Below are 17,507 nucleotides of genomic sequence, written 5' to 3' on the forward strand. Positions count from 1 at the left end.
GCAGTACAGGCCGACATCCAGGTCGGACTGGTGCCATCGCCGGGGACTGGGAGGCAACGGCAGCGAATGGCTGACTGCAGAGCTGCGGCGAGGGACATGCTGGGAGCGTGGGGCTGGAGGAAGCCCTGGGTAAGTAGCACTTATTTCATTAAAAATGCCTGATAACTCCTTTAAACAAACCCCCCCCCCCCCCCACACACACACACACACACACACAAACCTACCTACCTGGTGATGCCTAACCCCTCTCCTGCCCACCCACCATACAAACTACTTGTCTGACACCTACCCCCCCCCCCCCTCCAACTACCTGTTTGACAGTGCCTAACTGCCTGCCTCCCCCCTCCCCTGCCGCCAATCACACCACAAGAAGAAAAAATGTTCCCCCTCAGGCCAGGGTCAGAATGGGGATGATTATCACACAAAAAAAACCTCAGAGGGCACTGGCCTGGGCAGAGAATTGAATTTGACAGCAGTAGCAGGCAGGCAGCAAAGTGTGAGTAACTCAGTGACAAGAAGGGAGAATAAGTACAGAAACAAAATTTATAAAAACCACCTTCTCCTCTGGCGACCTGGACCCGACCTCCTCTATCCTCCTGTCTCCTCAGTCCTACACCTCCTCCTCCACAGCAGCAAGCAGCTATAGGTGGCATCTCCGACTCCCAGCCCCCCTGAGTGTCCGACTCCTCCAGCCAGGACAGCCAGCCACTCGTAGCCGCAGCTCCAGGCCCCCAGCCCCCCCCAGCACAGAAAGCTGAAGAGTGATACAGCTCACTCCGACAACACCTCAGGCACAGCAGCACAGGGGAGGACTGTGTTCCGACTCCTCCAGCCAGGCCAGCCACACGTAGCCATAGCTCCAGGCCCCCAGCCCCCCCAGCACAGAAAGCTGAAGAGTGAGACAGCTCACTCCGATGACACTGCAGGCACAGCAGCACGTTGCGGGCGGCAATGGCTCCAGGCGGGGGGCGGAGTCAAGCAGGGTCAACCCACCGGGCCGGAGAGGACCTAAGCTATTTGTGTCCTTGTGCCGCTCACATACACCGCAGGCGCAGCCACGCACAAGGGCACACCACGGCCGGCCGCCTCAGCCCCTTCTCTGATTGGATACTTCAACTTGCCGTGAAATATCGCGCGAGGTTGCGATCCCCACTGCGAACCTGTCACCTGTGGTGGCCCTAATTACTTAAGATTCGGGCGGCCCGGGGGGCAATTGCCCCCTGTCCCCCTGGGCCAGTCCTCCCCTGACAGCAACACAGGAGAAAAGTAATTTATGGCTCATTTTACTCTGGAAAAAATGTACTTCTTATTTGTATAGGTTTGCACATATTTTAAATTTTACAGTTTTTCGCTGTAGTGCCCCTTTAACCACTTGACGACCAGGGGATTTATGGCTGATCTGTGCTGCGTGGGCTCTCCAGCCCGCAGCACAGATCAGGATTATGCCAGGGAGATCAGACTTACTCCCTTTTTTCCCCACTAGGGAGATGTCCTGCTGGGGGGTCTGATCGCCGCCGGCTTGCTGCACTTTGCGGGGGGGGGGGGCTCTTCAAAGCCCCCCTCCGCAGCGTTCTCTGCGCTCCGTCCCTCTCCCCCCCTCTCCCTCCCCCTGTGAGCTGCGCAGGACGGATATCCGTCCCGCGCATTGAAGGATAGGCTTCAGCCTATCATAGGCCGGCGATCCCCGGCCAATCAGAGGCCGGGGATCGCCGATCTGCCTTACGGCGCTGTTACGCAGCAGCGCCGTATGATGTAAACAGTGGGGATTTCTTCCCCGCGTGTTTACATTTTGCCGGCGAGCCGCGATCGGCGGCTCTCCGGCTGTTCACGGAGACACCCTCCGTGAACGGACATGGAAAGGCTGCTCTATGGAAACCCGCAGACGACCAGTTTACGACAATCGGCGTTAGCTGGTCGTCAAGAGGTTAAACAACGATGCTGACCAGCTTCCCTGCTCACTACATAGTTTTTTGGCAGTTGGACAGAGCAACTGCCATTCACTAAGGCTTTGGTCACATTAGAGGCGTTTTTTGAAATTTGTAAGCGCGGGCGGTTTTTCCAAAACGCACAGAAAGAGGTTACACCATGTTGTGCTATGGTGTAGTTCAGACTAAAGCGTTCCGTGCTCTGTCAGGTTTAAAAAGCAATGCATGAGCCATTTTTGGGGCATTTTTGCTATAATGGGAGGTAAAGGAAAAGCGCAAAACGCTTTGCAAAATGCTTTTCTCTGCGGTTTTTTGAGCTTTTTTTCCCCCGGAGTATTTAAATCTGAAGTGTTTTGGGGTTAGATGCTGCTTCCTGTTTGTTTGAAAGGAGATTGCGACAGAGAACCGGCAGCATGGCCAGGGCAAAGTGGTTTAACACTTAAGACCTCATTATCAAGATGCAGGAGCACCCAGAATTCTATAACAAGAGGTATCCAGGTTACAAAGAGACCAGCAAAACTGATGTGTTGTGGGCTGACATTGCATAAGAGTTTCTGGAAGAAGTTTGGACTGAATTATCTGACAGAGAAAAGGCAGAAAGATGTAAGTAGCATATAATGCTTACACTGTACATGATTGAATGGCATAGTGTGTACAGTCCTGGCCAAAAGTTTTGAGACTTTCAGAGACTTTGTAAATTATAAAAGTTGGTGCTTAAAGAGAACCTTAACTGAACGGGGGGTAAAGAGTTTTACTTACCTGGGGCTATTACCAGCCCCCTGCAGCAGTCCTGTGCCCTCGGCGCCGCTCTGGAATCCTCTGGTCCCCCGCTGTCACTTACTTTCGTTTTTGACGACTCACCAGTCGCCGGCCGCCATGCGTATTATTGGACGCATTCACCAATGCAATTAGCGCTATTGCGGACCGCGTTGCTGCAGGGGGCTGGTAATAGCCCCAGGTAAGTAAAACTCTATACCCCCCATTCAGTTAAGGTTCCCTTTAAGTTTTTATAATAGCAATTTGCATATACTCCAGAATGTTATGAAGAGTGTTCAGATGAATTGCATAGTCATTCTTTGCCATGAAAATTAACTGAATCCCCCCAAAAAACCTTTCCACTGCATTGCATTGCTGTCATTAAAGGACCTGCTAAGATCATTTCAGTAATCCGCTTGTTAACTCAGGTGAGAATGTTGACAAGCACAAGGCTGGAGATCTTTATGTCAGGCTGATTGGGTTAGAATGTTAGAATGGCAGAGTTGACATATTAAAAGAAGGGTGATGCTTGAAATCATTGATCTTCCATTGTTAACCATGGTGACCAGCAAAGAAATGCATGCAGCCATCATTGCGATGCATAAAAAAGGCTTCACAGGCAAGGATATTGTGGCTACTAAGATTGCACCTAAATCAACAATTTATAAGATCATCAAGAACTTCAAAGGAAAGAAGTTTTATTCTTGTTAACCACTTGATGACCCAGCCTTTACCCCCCGCCCCCTTAAGGACCAGTGCTATGTTTTGTGATCTGTGCTAGGTGGGCTATGCAGCCCCCAGCACAGATCAGCTGGCACGCAGAGCGATCAGATCGCCCCCCTTTTTCCCCCCCTATAAGGATGATGTGCAGGGGGGTCTGATCGCTCCTCCTGGCTGGCATGTTGCGGGGGGGGGGCACCTCAAAGCCCCCCTCCGCGGCAAAATTCCCCCCTCCCTCTCCTCCCTCTCACCCCTGGTGATCCGGGCTGCACAGGATGCTATCCGTCCTGTGCAGCCAGTAACAGGCTGTCCCCTGTCACATGGCGGCGATCCCCGGCCGCTGATTGGCCGGGGATCGCCGATCTGCCTAACGATCTGCCTACAATGTAAACAAAGGAGACAAATGTCTCCTACGTTTACATTTAGTCTGCGAGCCGCAATCAGCGGCTCGCAGGCTATTCACGGAGACCCGTTCCGTGATCTAACAGGAAACGGCTGCTCGCGCGAGCGGCCTTTCCTGATTAATTAGGGAGGCACCTGGCGACGCAGATCTGCGTCGCTGGTCCTCCAGCTACCACTTTGCCGCCGCACGGTATGAATGTGCGGTCGGCAAGTGGCATTGTTATTTTTTTTCCCAACCACAGTACTGAAGATAGTCTACCTCTTAATGAAAATACACAATCAACACCATGCGAGGCAGACATTACAGCCCAAGCAACAGAGTAGGAACCTTCGACATCGGCTGCAGCATTTGAGGAGAACGTACCACTGCACTCTCCAGACAGTCCTACTATGCAGTTTAGCCCATCATCTCACCGTAATGAGTCATACCGATGCAGAGGCAATACCTATCCAAGAAGAGCAGGTAGAGGTTTATCAAGGGCAGAGTATGACCAAAAGATGGTGACTTCCATTGAGAAGGCAGTTTCTCACATGGAAAAAAGGGATACAGGCTGGGAACGCGGCTGATTTTCCGCGTTCCCAGCCGCTAAATCACCCTCTATGCTGCTATAGCGTATATGTTATACGCTATAGCAGCATAGGGGGTGATATAGCAGCTGGGAACGCGGAAAATCAGCCGCGTTCCCAGCCTGTCGGCGGCTGTCGCCGAACCCGGAAGTAGCCGCCAGCGGGGACAGGACGATCGGAGCGGGGCTGCGAGGGCACCATCCAGCTTCGGGGGGCTGAGGGATGCCCCGGGTGAGTAAAAATCATTTTTTATATTTGACTTAAAGAGAGTCTGAAGCGAGAATAGATCTCGCTTCAGACCTCATAGCTAGCAGGGGCATGCGTGCCCCTGCTAAAACGCCGCTATAGCGCGGCTTAACGGGGGTCCCTGTCCCCCCAAACCCCCTCCGAGCAGCGGGGGAGCGATTCCTGGTTGGGGCAGGGCTAACCGCCGCAGCCCTGCCCCATGCGCGTCTGTCAGACGCGTACCTCCGCCTCTCCCCCGCCCCTTTCAGTCTTCCTTCACTGAGAGGGGCGGGGGAGAGGCGGCGATGCGCGTCTGATAGATGCGACTGGAGGCAGGGCTGCAGCCGTTAGCCCTGCCTCCAGGAAGATCAGCTCCAGCGACCTTTTTCCGACCCAGGTTTGCGGGGGGTGGGTTGGGGGTGAAGGGACCCCCGTTAAGCCGCGGGATAGCGGCGTTTTAGCAGGGGCACACGTGCCCCTGCTATATATAAGACCTGAAGCGAGATTTAGTCTCGCTTCAGTGTCTCTTTAAGTTTTCCTTTAATACAAGTGTAAATATCGTTTTTGTTATAGACGCTATTTGACGTTTCATTTCATAATTCGTTTGTTGTTATAGACGGTATTTTGCCATTTCATTTCTGTTTATTTAACCTGTTTAGCACTACATTTTCGTTTACAACCTCTTAAACTAAAAGTATGGTTTTGCATTACAACTTAAAATTTCGGCTATACCCCGCGCCCTTTTTTCCAGGCGCCCTTTTTTGATACACGCTACAACTAAGTGGGGGAACAAGCTCAGAGACAAGCTCTTTCTCAAGTGGCCCACAAAGTATGTCATAGTTGCTGTTTACGCCAGAATTTTAAAGGCAGAGTGACAATACTGAAGCCTTATGATATAAGGGTTAATATTATTTGTGTTTATGAACACTTTTATGAAGGCAACAAACACATTGCCAAGATTGTTTACTTTGAAACAGATTTTATGTTACCATTATGTGGTTATTTTAAGTAATGTTTCACACAGTTTTGAAATTCCATTGAAGCACCCAAATATAGCACACGATAAGATAAAAGTGAAAGGGCAACTGCAGCGACAGAGATATAGAGACAAACATAATTATTGCCTTTTAAGCAACACCAGTTGCCTGGCTATCCTGCTAATCATCTGCCTCTAATACTTTTGCTCATAGCCCATGAACAAGCATGCCGCAAAACAGAGGTTTCTGACATTATTTAGAAACTACTACATCATAATAGCCCAGCAGGACTGCCAGGCAACTGGTATTGTATAAAAGAACTAAATATGGCAGTCTCCATATATTTCACTCCAGTTGTCCTTTTACATTGGTGAGGCCTACATGCATTAATGTGGCTGAGTGTGAAAAGAACCTGATCAGACTACTTGTTGAGTTTCTGAAACTTAGGTATTCTTAGTTCCTGCATTAACTTCAAGTGTGAGGATTAACACTTTGTTGGTAATTGTTCTTCTTGGTAGCATACACCAACACACATTAGTTGTGTGGTGATTGCAGTGTACTATGTATTCTATAAACATCATACACATGTGCATTGTTTACATTTCTACATATCAAGAGGGTTATGGCTTTAGCTAATACATATGTGCTTTTGGCAATTATCACAAAACATAACATCTACATATGAAAAGGAACACCAAGGTACACTGTACATTTGCATTTGTGAGTAAGGAATGTAGCTCTCACAATCCTTTAATGCATTGTCAGCTTTCAAGTTCCTTTTCTTATGATGAGGGTAGTTTGCAGTTAAAAAAATGACTGTCATATACCAGTTGTGTGGATACCAAACATACAATTGCTATATAATAGTACCTGCACACCAATACCAACATGTACACATATAAGGAGTGTATATGTGTCATAGCATGTCACAGTACATTGTTGTCAGCTTCCAGAATGTTGTGCCTCTGGAAAGACTAGTATCACAAACACCAGCACGCCATGGGAACAGTTACTACACATGTAAAACTAAAGTATCATGCTGATGCAAAAATCCTCACAATGGTGGTGTGGGAATTGAAACATTACACATAGTGTGCATTATGTAGGACAATATTTACCTTCAAGTTACCAGCAGGCGTTGAGTTGGACCAATTGAAACCCGAAAAGATGTTGTTTTCTGAAGTAGTTGGTTCCATAACCGTGCCAAAAGGTGATCAAAACTGTGTGGACCAAACATTGTATGTTAAAAGGTGTCTGTTCATGTCAATAGCTTTATTGCAAAAACACATTTGTGTGTGTGAGTACTATATTTTTCATAAAAAATACTATATTGCTTTAATAATTAAAGTTTACTACAGCACTTTTATGTGGGTGAAAACAAAGCGAGCTAATAAAAGCTATTGAGGAAAACACGTTGTGTTGACATATACATACAGTATATATATAGTGATTATAAGAATGTTGGAGCATTGCTATTACATAAGAAAGTTCCCTACATCCACTGGCTTACTTGGGTACTTGGGCGCAAATAACTTGCCCATTGCTGTTTCAAAGGTCAAAAAGGTGTGAGAGATTGACAATGTACTATACAAACACATGACTATATCTTTATATTGACAAGGGAGAACATGCAAAGGGTTACATGTGTTGAGGAAGAAAGAAGTAATAAAAAAAAAACACTTTACCTTGCTATGGTCATCATGGTGTATCCAAAGAACTTGTCAGGATGAGCCCTCAAGTCTTGGTATATCGGCGATGAGTTGGAAAATAATTCCAACATTTTTTACAAATAAATAACTGCAAAGTGGGGTTTGCGTAATTATTCAGCCCCCTTTGGTCTGAGTGCAGTCAGTTGCCCATAGACATTGCCTGATGAGTGCTCATGACTAAATAGAGTGCACCTGTGTGTAATCTAATGTCAGTACAAATACAGCTGCTCTGTGACAGCCTCAGAGGTTGTCTAAGAGCATATTGGGAGCAACAACACCATGAAGTCCAAAGAAAACACCAGACAGGTCAGGGATAAAGTTATTGAGAAATTTAAAGCAGGCTTAGGCTACAAAAAGATTTCCAAAGCCTCGAACATCACACAGAGCACTGTTCAAGCAATCAATCAGAAATGGAAGGAGTATGGCACAACTTTAAACCTACCAAGACAAGGCGTCCACCTAAACTCACAGGCCGAACAAGGAGACCGCTGATCAGAAATGCAGTTAAGAGGCCCATGGTGACTCTGGACGAGCTGCAGAGATCTACAGCTCAGGTGGGGGAATCTGTCCATAGGACAACTATTAGTTGTGCACTGCACAAAGTTGGCTTTTATGGAAGAGTGACAAGAAGAAAGCCATTGTTAACAGAAAAGCATAAGAAGTCCATTTTGCAGTTTGCCACAAGCCATGTGGGGGACATAGCAAACATGTGGAAGAAGGTGCCCTGGTCAGATGAGACCAAAATGGAACTTTTTGGCCAAAATGCAAAACGCTATTTGTGGTGGAATACTAACACTGCACATCACTCTGAACACACCATCCCCACTGTCAAATATGGTGGTGGCAGCATCATGCTCTGGGGGTGCTTCTCTTCAGCAGGGACAGGGAAGCTGGTCAGAGTTGATGGGAAGATGGATGGAGCCAAATACAGGGCAATCTTGGAAGAAGCTCTTTGGAGTCTGCAAAAGACTTGAGACTGGGGTGGAGGTTCACCTTCAAGCAGGACAACGACCCTAAACATAAAGGCAGGGCAACAATGGAATGGTTTAAAACAAAACATATCTATGTGTTAGAATGGCCCAGTCAAAGTCCAGATCTAAATCCAATCGAGAATCTGTGGCAAGATCTGAAAACTGCTGTTCACAAATACTGTCCTTCTAATCTGACTGAGCTGGAGCTGTTTTGCAAAGAAGAATGGGCAAGGATTTCAGTCTCTAGATGTGCAAAGCTGGTAGAGACATGCCCTAAAAGACTGGCAGCTTTAAATGCAGCAAAAGGTGGTTCTACAAAGTATTGACTCAGGGGGCTGGATAATTACGCACACCCACTTTGCATTTATTTATTTTTTAAATGCTTGGAATCATGTATTGGTATTTGTATTGGTCTTTCATGTGGAATTCCAATAAAATTGATTCATGTTTGTGGCAGTAATATGACAAAATGTGGAAAACTTAAGGGGGCCGAATAGTTTTGCAAACCACTGTAATTTCAGTCAGCAAGGGAGCATATGCAACTACTTGAGACATGACATGATGCAGCTCAACACAATAACACAATGACTGGCTGGCTGCAAGTCTGTGACAAACAAACTGCCCACCCTCAGCCAGTCGGTCTCCATTCCTCCTCATTCAGGACAGCAGTGCTATCTCCTCCCTTCTGCTGTGCACGTCAAATGAAACACTGCACTCCACTGTGGTGATGCTGGACAATTGTCACTGTTGGTTGATTTGGAACAGTGTCCGATCAAAGTATTTTGTTTTGCAAGGAGTTCACTCCCTTTGCTAGATTTTGAGCATGTTCCAGTCGCAGACAATATTCAGTGAATCAGCTATACATAATGAGACGATTTATTTCACATTTGCCAGTACACTGTGATACTCTCCAGTGAGTGCCATGCATTTCTCCCCTTTTTGCTACATGGCAATAAGACATGTGAAGCACTGATTATTTTAATGAAAGTGGGGTGTCCCTTTAATGTTTCTTGTAGCAGCACCACACCCTGATTGAGGCTCATGTAAGAGCTTGCTGTGATACAGCAGCCAGTATGATCTGATTACCTACAGCAGTGCTTTAAAGTTTGTGAACTGGATGATCTATTGCAAAATGTCATTTGTTTTTTTATGCAACTCCCTGAACTAGATAAAGAAAGAGACCAGTTAACCAAATGGAGACACAAAATTAACCTCTTTAACCTCTTAAATTAATTTAAAAGGGGGAATTACACGCACTATTTCTAAATGGAATGATAGACTGTGCCAGGACTTGCCTTCTTTAAAATAAATTAAAATCTGGGTCTTCATTATTAAAGTCAAGTCTTCACAGTGCAGAATTAGGCTTGGTTTCCATCTGTAGCCGGGTTATGTGCAGCTAGCAGGCCTGGACAGTGTAGTGTCCACTCTGATGGTCCACTGTGGTCTGACTTCAGCCCAGGGCAGATGCGTCAACCCCATAGGCTACGTGGGGAATGCATTTGCCTGTATGGTCTGTATGGTCTGCTTACCACAGTGGATCTGACAGATACGTTGCAGACTGACAAGTGTGAACAGCTCTTATTTATGAAATTGGAGCTGTTCACTGTTTTGCGATGAGCGGAGAATGGACAAAAAATGTCCAGCTCAAGTGGGAACACAGTCTCATGGAACTAGCGTGAAAAAGTTTGGTAGGAGATTTTTGAGGCTGGAAAAGGATAAACCAGCCCATTATCTGGCAGATTGTGTAGAAATGGAGGCAACTCGATGCCATTGCTACCCTGAAAAGGACTGGTTGACCAGCAAAGAACCAGCATCCTTGGGAAGCTTGTTGGATTACTGGCTAGCATTCTCCTTGGAGCACTATGATCCCAGGCCATTATAGCGTTAAAATAATACAGGCTACCATAATTAAAACCTGTGTATTTTATTTGCCCATTTGTCCTGGTTATTACACCATTTAAATTATGTCTCTATCACAATGTATGGCGCCAATATTTTATTTGGAAATAAAGGTGCAAGTTTTCAGTTTTGCGTCCATCACTATTCACAAGCTTATAATTTAAAAAATTTTCGGAATATACCCTCTTCACATGCATATATAAAAAGTTGACACCCTTAGGTAACTATTCATGTTTTTGTTTTACTTTTTTTAATTGTAATTTTTTTTTTTCATCAAAAACTTTATTTGGGTAAATTTTGGTGTGGGATATAAACTGTTAATTTTAAATGTAATAATGTCTGTTTATTTCATGAAAAATGTATGTAGATGTAGTTTTACTATTTGGCCACAAGATGGAAAGCGAACGCTCTCGCTTCCAGGAAGGAAGACTTTTTTTTAATTAGAAAGATGGCGGTTTCTGATAAGAAGCCATCGGTCTTTCTACTGGTTCCCAATCATTGATCTCTGGGCGAACGGAGGGCAACACGTGCACACGCACACACGCGATCGTGCGGGATAGCACAGCAGCGCTACAGCAGCCGCTGGAACATGACAACCACGTCCAGGCGGCATAAATGGTTAAATAAACAGAAATATTACATGGCATAATAGCATTATGTAATAAAACTCGCACCTCAGCTACTGTGTAACGTGCCGTGCAAATTGCAAATTGGTGGGTGCTGTGCAATCATTGCAAATTGAGGAAGGGGGGGGGGTCGCATCCTCACAAGTTTGCCTCAGGCTGCAAAAAGTCTAGAACTGGCCCTATCCACTGGGCACCCTAGGCAGGTGCTTAGGGCCTAGTGGGTGTCAAGGGGCCCACCTGCCTCTTTCTTTGACTTCTTTCCACTTCAGTTTACCAAAAAGACCACAAGGGGACTCCAGTTCTACTACCTTGCCTAGGGCCCCATTACATCTTAATCCATCTCTGGGATTATGTAGTGTATGTATTGTAGTCTAGGGCCAATTTTAGGGGGAAGCCAATTAACTTATCTGTATCTATTAGGATGTAGGAGGAAACCAGAGTGGCCGGAGGAAACCGACACAGACATGGTGTGAACACTGGCGAGAGCGCTAACCACTACGCCGCCGTGCTGCCCATAGTTTATGAGCCCGTGCATACTATAGTGTTACCCTGTGATGCCGGTGGCTGTGCATGTTACAGAACTGCAAGGCACTTGCGATGATCTGCTTTGCAGTGCTGACTCCATTAAGTTATACTGAAAGGGAAAGCACAGTGTTGCGCACAGAAATGCATGCAGCAGTGCATTGTCAGAGCTTACTACTGTGCCACTGATAGTGTATAAGTGTGCCCATCAGACTGTGCTGCTGCCCATGCACTTGTGTATTGCACACTGATAAGCATTGCTGAAATCCACTTACCAAGATGGTACTAGAATTTATATTTAGCATCGTTATTTTATAATAAGGGAATTTTAAGTTGCTCTTAGTCCCTTACAAACCCCCAGTCCTGGTACGCCATGAGTTAACTGGGTAATCTGTGCTCTATACACGTCATCTGTCAGCAGATTAAATGCTGTGACTGACTGATGTATGAAATAATAATAAGAACGGTCCCTACAGCTTTCTAGTGGTAGCCTGACATGTTAATCATGACAGCAAGTAGATGTACTCATACATAGGCTGATAATGACCCAAGTAGACATTATAATCCTCCATGCAAACACTGTTCTGGCTCCAGCCTTTGGTGAATCATAGTACAGAGTTCAATTCAGATCAGATTGCAGCCCAGACCAGACCACACTCAATTAACCACCGCTCTGTGACCTTTGGTACAATTCATCTATTGCTTGACCCACTGATCAATATGGATCTGTCACGGCTTTCTGTCACTCTTTGCTTTTCAGCTGTGCACATGTACAGTATATATACAGGCCCATATGCAATTATTTTTTTCACCTGAGTTACCTCCTAGGAGATAATTTTCAACATCACTGTAAACTAAATTTTCAGCATTCTACAAATGAAAATGTACGCAAACGTTGGTGAAAAAGTACTATCAAAATTATTTTGAGTATTTTCTTGCTTGCTGGTGACTTCAAAAGCATTTTATAACAAGTTGTAAAAATATCACCTAGGAGAAAACTCAGGAGAAAAACTTAATTGCATATGGCCCACAGTGTTTGTGTAGTTTCTACCTTAACCTCCCTGGCATTCTGATTCTGCTCAGCCGCGCGTGGTTTTTTAAACCTAATTTTTTTTGTTAATCATGTAGCTAGCCTAGTGCTAGCTACATGATACCCTCCTCCCTGCCGATTCCCACCCACCCTTCCGATCGCCGCCGGCAATCATGCCCACCCGGCGTCAATGGACGAGCTCTGCTCGTCCAGAACGCTAGGGAGGTTAACAGATATCATTACTGTGCTGATATGTATGGAAGTATGCTGTGGTGGTGTGCTGCTTAAAATTCTAATCTAATGCTGGGAATATACAAGAGATTTTTCAGCAGCTTTCCTGTCCGATCGATTTTCATTCACTTCTATGAGAAATCAATCAGCAAAACGATCGAAAGTCAGATCGGACCTGTCGGAAATTATCAAACATCTATCTGCCAAAAAAATCTCATGGTTTATTCCCAGCATTAAATCCAAATCTGTACACAAAAGCTGCGCTCTATTCGTCCACTTGTCTACACCATTAAATTGTCTCTCTAACTGCAATATAGATAAAGTCCAAAATGAGTCTTCCAGCAGAGGAGCCACCTCTGTCCTTCTTCAGTGAGATACCCACCATGACACCCCAAGCAGTGTTATAACCCTCAGTTAGAGGGGTCTAATGCGCCTATGGGGTCATCTGGCTGCCACCTGCCTTTCTGGAAGTTTATGTGGTCTGTCTCAGGTACAAATGGATCAACACACCTCAAAAAGTAAATACAGTATATTCAGCGCCACCATAGCATAAAATTGTAAAACCAGTTTAATAAAAAAAAGTTGTAAAGTAAGAGTAGAGATGCTCCTGATGAGTCAATAATGCAACAAAACTAGTTGAGCAGCCAGTACACGGCAAAGGTGGACTTGAAAGGATCAGGCTGGATATTACAACGCGATTCAAGACGACTAAGCGGCCCATGCACGGGGTTGAGCCCGTTAAATCTCTATGCTTACTTTACAGGGTTTGTTTGTAAGTGTGCAACTTTTTTTTTGCTATGGTGGCCCCGATTATGTTTACTTTTTGAGGTGTGTAGATCCACTTGTATTTAAGACAGACCACGGAAAGTGTTCGACAGCACATATACTAGAGTTCTAGAAGGTCTGAATACCTGATGAGATTTATATTTGTTGTACTAATGTCCTTTGAAATTGATTCTTCATGTATTTCTTTTTTTCATGCAGACTTATGTATTTTCCTCTTTATATTTAACCCTGCCGTTCAGGGTAGTATCTGGTAATTCCTATTGTCTGGACAGGTAGCCATACACTGGTCGATTTGCCACCAGTTTGACCAACAGATAGATCCCTCTCTGATCGAATCTGAACAGAGAGGGATCGTATGGCTGCCTTTACTGCAAACAGATAGTGAACCGATTTCAGGATTAAACCGATCACAATCTGTGAAGCTGCCGCTGCTCCCCCCCCCCCCCCCCACGCATACATTACCTGCTCCGGCCTGCGCGACTCCCCCTCTGTCCCCGCTGTCTTCTTCTCCGCGCTGGGCTCCGGGTCCGGCTGGCTTCACTGAACTTCTTGTCCGGGGAAAGTTTAAACAGTAGAGGGCGCTCTACTGTTTAAACTTCCTGCCGGGACAGGAAGTTCAGTGAAGCCAGCCGGACCCGGAGCCCAGCGCGGAGAAGAAGACAGCGGAGACTGGGGGAGTCGCGCCGGCCGGAGCAGGTAATGTATTGCAGCTAGCGTCGGTCGTCGGGCATTCGAACGCCGCTATCGACGCACTCCCGACCAGCCGGCGATCGAGCAAACTCTGCCACACGGACGGATCAACGGGAATCGATGGGAACGATTGATTTCAGATGGAAATCGATCGTTCTGTCAGCATTTGCGCAACGATTTCACAGCAGATTTGATTACAGTGATCGAATCTGCTGTATATCGGCGGGAAAATCGTTAGGTGTATGGGCCCCTTTACTTACCTGTAAATACCCCCCAGGATGTTTCTATTTTAGGCCATGAATAAGAGGGTTTAGTCTGAAATGCTTTAGGTATTGTCCCTCTCTCATGTTGATGCTTCAATAAAGCTGGGTTTTATTGCACCATAGTGGGCTGAAGACTTTTCTTCCATAATTGTATGGGTTTGGTCCAGCACTGCTGTTACTGGAGGAAAGGGTTAACAAGAGCGGTACTTTGATCCCTCTCACTCTCTGATATAGACATAGAGCTGCAGAGGAAGGCTAGATAGGGAATACTATTCACACAATCTGCAGTAAGCTTTGCATAGTCTGAAGTTACACCACCTGGAGCTCATTATCATAACCCAGTTTTTCCACCTTGACAAAAAGCAATAAACACGTTTCTTATCCAAGACTGAGCAAGAAACACCACTGACCACCCATCTCTTCCTGGCTTCAAACAGAAACTGATATAACCATTCCCAGACTAGGATACAAAATATAAGATAAAAATGGGCGGTTTGACATAATATTCCCTGAAGCGTTCTATAAAGTGTTCATGCAATCAGCTGCACCAGTCAAATTATGTAATGATTACAGTGAATCCCACCTCAAGGAAGGTACAAGGGAACTGCCACTGGTAACTGTGGTTTTTATATGTGTAAGCTCCAGAACAGACACCCCCCCCTTCCCTCCCGCATCCTGCTCCTAGATCAGGGGTGTCAAACTCAAATACAAAGAGGGCCAAAATTGAGCTCTGGGACCAAGTCGCGGGCCAACCTCAATATCTAGTGGCCACCTCCTTACCTTATAATGTTTCCTGTTGTCTAATAGCCCCCTATATCCCCTATACAGTTTCCTGGTATCTAGTACCCCCTTTCTCTTCCTATACGGTTCCCTGGTGTCTAGTGCCCCCCCTACCCCCACTCATCTATACAGTTCCCTGGTGTTTAGTGATTCTCCCTCCCTCCCCTATAAAGTTTCCTGGTGTCTAGTGCCCCCCTCCCTCTACTATACAGTTCCCTGGTACCTAGTGCTTTCCCCCTCCTCATATGGCTTTCCTGGTTATCTAGGGCTTACTGTGAGAGATCGCGGAAAAGCCGCCGCATGTGCTACTGAGCAAACGGCTGATTCTGCGTCCAGTGCGTCGGTTTGCACGCGGAAGCGTGTGTTTGGTAGCAGGGCAGAACGCGGAAAAGCCACCGCATGCAACAACAGTAAGGCGGCTGGTTCCGCGTCCAGCGCGGCGGTTTGTCTGGTGTGGCTGAGTCTGTTAGTGCACATAGGTTTAGGAATACACGCGCGCGCTGAGAGGCAGAATTCTTATACTAAGCAGGAAGAGTCAGCTGACCACGCCGATCAGCTGACTCCAGAGCAGGATACTATTGGTTGAGCAATTAGGGGTAGTGCTGGAGAGCACTACTCCATATATAGCTCCTGCTGGTCACTTGCAAGTTGTCTGCCATTGCGATCACTACGTTGAAGCACTCAGACCTAGTCAGATCTTTCAGTGTGTTTGAACCAGGTGGACCTGGGAATTCACACTTAGCCAGATTATTTGAATTGTATTCTGTTTATGCTTAAGCTAGTTCCAGGGTGTAGAGACCAAGGACCTCACACCCAGCTTAGGGAACTGTGTTATCATCTGTGTTATACCTCAAGCTAGTTCCAGGGTGTAGAGACCAAGGACCTCACACCCAGCTTAGGGAACTGTGTTATCATCTGTGTTATACTTCAAGCTAGTTCCAGGGTGTAGAGACCAAGGACCTCACACCCAGCTTAGGGAACTGTATTACCATCTGTGTTATCTTCAGACTAGTTCCGGGGTGCTGAGACCAAGGACCTCGCACCCAGATTAGGCATTGTTTGATATATGTTATGACTTATAGCTTTTCTGAGTACTCCTCTGTCTTCTGATTCGGTACCTCGCATATCTGATATTCCATTGCCAGACCCTGCTTGTCTTGGATACCGAATCAGCCTTCTGTCTTTGTACTTTATCTGTCAGTGTGTTGCCGACCCGGCGTGCCCGACTTCGAGAGCTATCTCTCCCCTTAAGAGATAGTCTCCAGATCAGATAGTGACATCCAGCTTTAGGTGTCACTGACAGTTGGGCCGAACCTCCGATTTTAGGTTCGCGAACCTGGTTCGCGAACTTCCGCGGAAGGTTCGGTTCGCGTTAAAGTTCGCGAACCGCAATAGACTTCAATGGGGATGCAAACTTTGAAAAAAAAAAATAATTATGCTGGCCACAAAAGTGATGGAAAAGATGTTTCAAGGGGTCTAACACCTGGAGGGGGGCATGGCGGAGTGGGATACATGCCAAAAGTCCCGGGGAAAAATCTGGATTTGACGCAAAGCAGCGTTTTAAGGGCAGAAATCACATTGAATGCTAAATGACAGGCCTAAAGTGCTTTCAAACATCTTGCATGTGTATACATCAATCAGGTAGTGTAATTAAGGTACTGCTTTACACTGACACACCAAACTCACCGTGTAACGCACCGCAAACAGCTGTTTGTGTAGTGACGGCCGTGCTGGACTGGTGCGCACCATGGCGAGAGTGCAGGTTTTGGTGGCTTTACAGCCCATATGGTCGCCTGGCTGATGTAGCTGAATGACAGAACAGTGACTGTCCAGCTGATCAAATTTGGTCTGACCACAATGAGGCAACGACCTTATTATCGTGGGTGTGCCCCCCGAGACACTCATCTAGGCGCCGGTCATTGCTTCATTGTGATACGCAAGCCCCTTCACCACGGCAAGGTAATGATCACGAAGGGGAATGGGCGCATGTACATGCCTTTTCTTTTGTTGTTGCAGCTGCCCGCAGTGCAGCCAGAAAAATTAGGCAGTCATGTACACGCACCAGAAAAATTATTACAGCGGCCGCTGCTAGCAGCGGCCTAAAAAATTCAGCAATCCGCCTGGAGTCCCGGACCCTGTTGGTGGTGGCGGAGAAGGTAGTCAAGCGGCCTGCAGGCAGACATGCTGTGTGGAGGGACTGGGAGCGACTTAGTCTTCTTGGGGCAGGCCAGGCAGCCAGTCACACGGCGTGCAGGCAAAGATGCTGTGTGTGCGGGGACTGACTTAGTCTTGGGGCGGGCAGCAGCCCTCCGGGATCCATGCCTCATTCATTTTGATAAAGGTGAGGTACTTAACACTTTTGTGACTTAGGCGACTTCTCTTCTCTGTGACAATGCCTCCAGCTGCGCTGAAGGTCCTTTCTGACAGG

The 17,507-nt window shown here is 46.5% G+C and overlaps 1 long non-coding RNA gene across 2 annotated transcripts in view; it reads right to left on the reverse strand.

Moving 5' to 3' along the window:
• LOC137532993 (uncharacterized) overlaps positions 1–17,507 on the reverse strand; it is a 148,900-nt gene that overhangs the window by 111,153 nt on the left and 20,240 nt on the right. For both annotated transcript variants that reach the window (XR_011024100.1, XR_011024099.1), the window contains exon 2: positions 6,691–6,792. This is a non-coding gene — a long non-coding RNA (uncharacterized lncRNA). The remainder of the gene's footprint in view (positions 1–6,690; positions 6,793–17,507) is intronic.

Source organism: Hyperolius riggenbachi, chromosome 9 (assembly GCF_040937935.1).
Source record: "Hyperolius riggenbachi isolate aHypRig1 chromosome 9, aHypRig1.pri, whole genome shotgun sequence".
Taxonomy (NCBI): Eukaryota; Metazoa; Chordata; class Amphibia; order Anura; family Hyperoliidae; genus Hyperolius; species Hyperolius riggenbachi.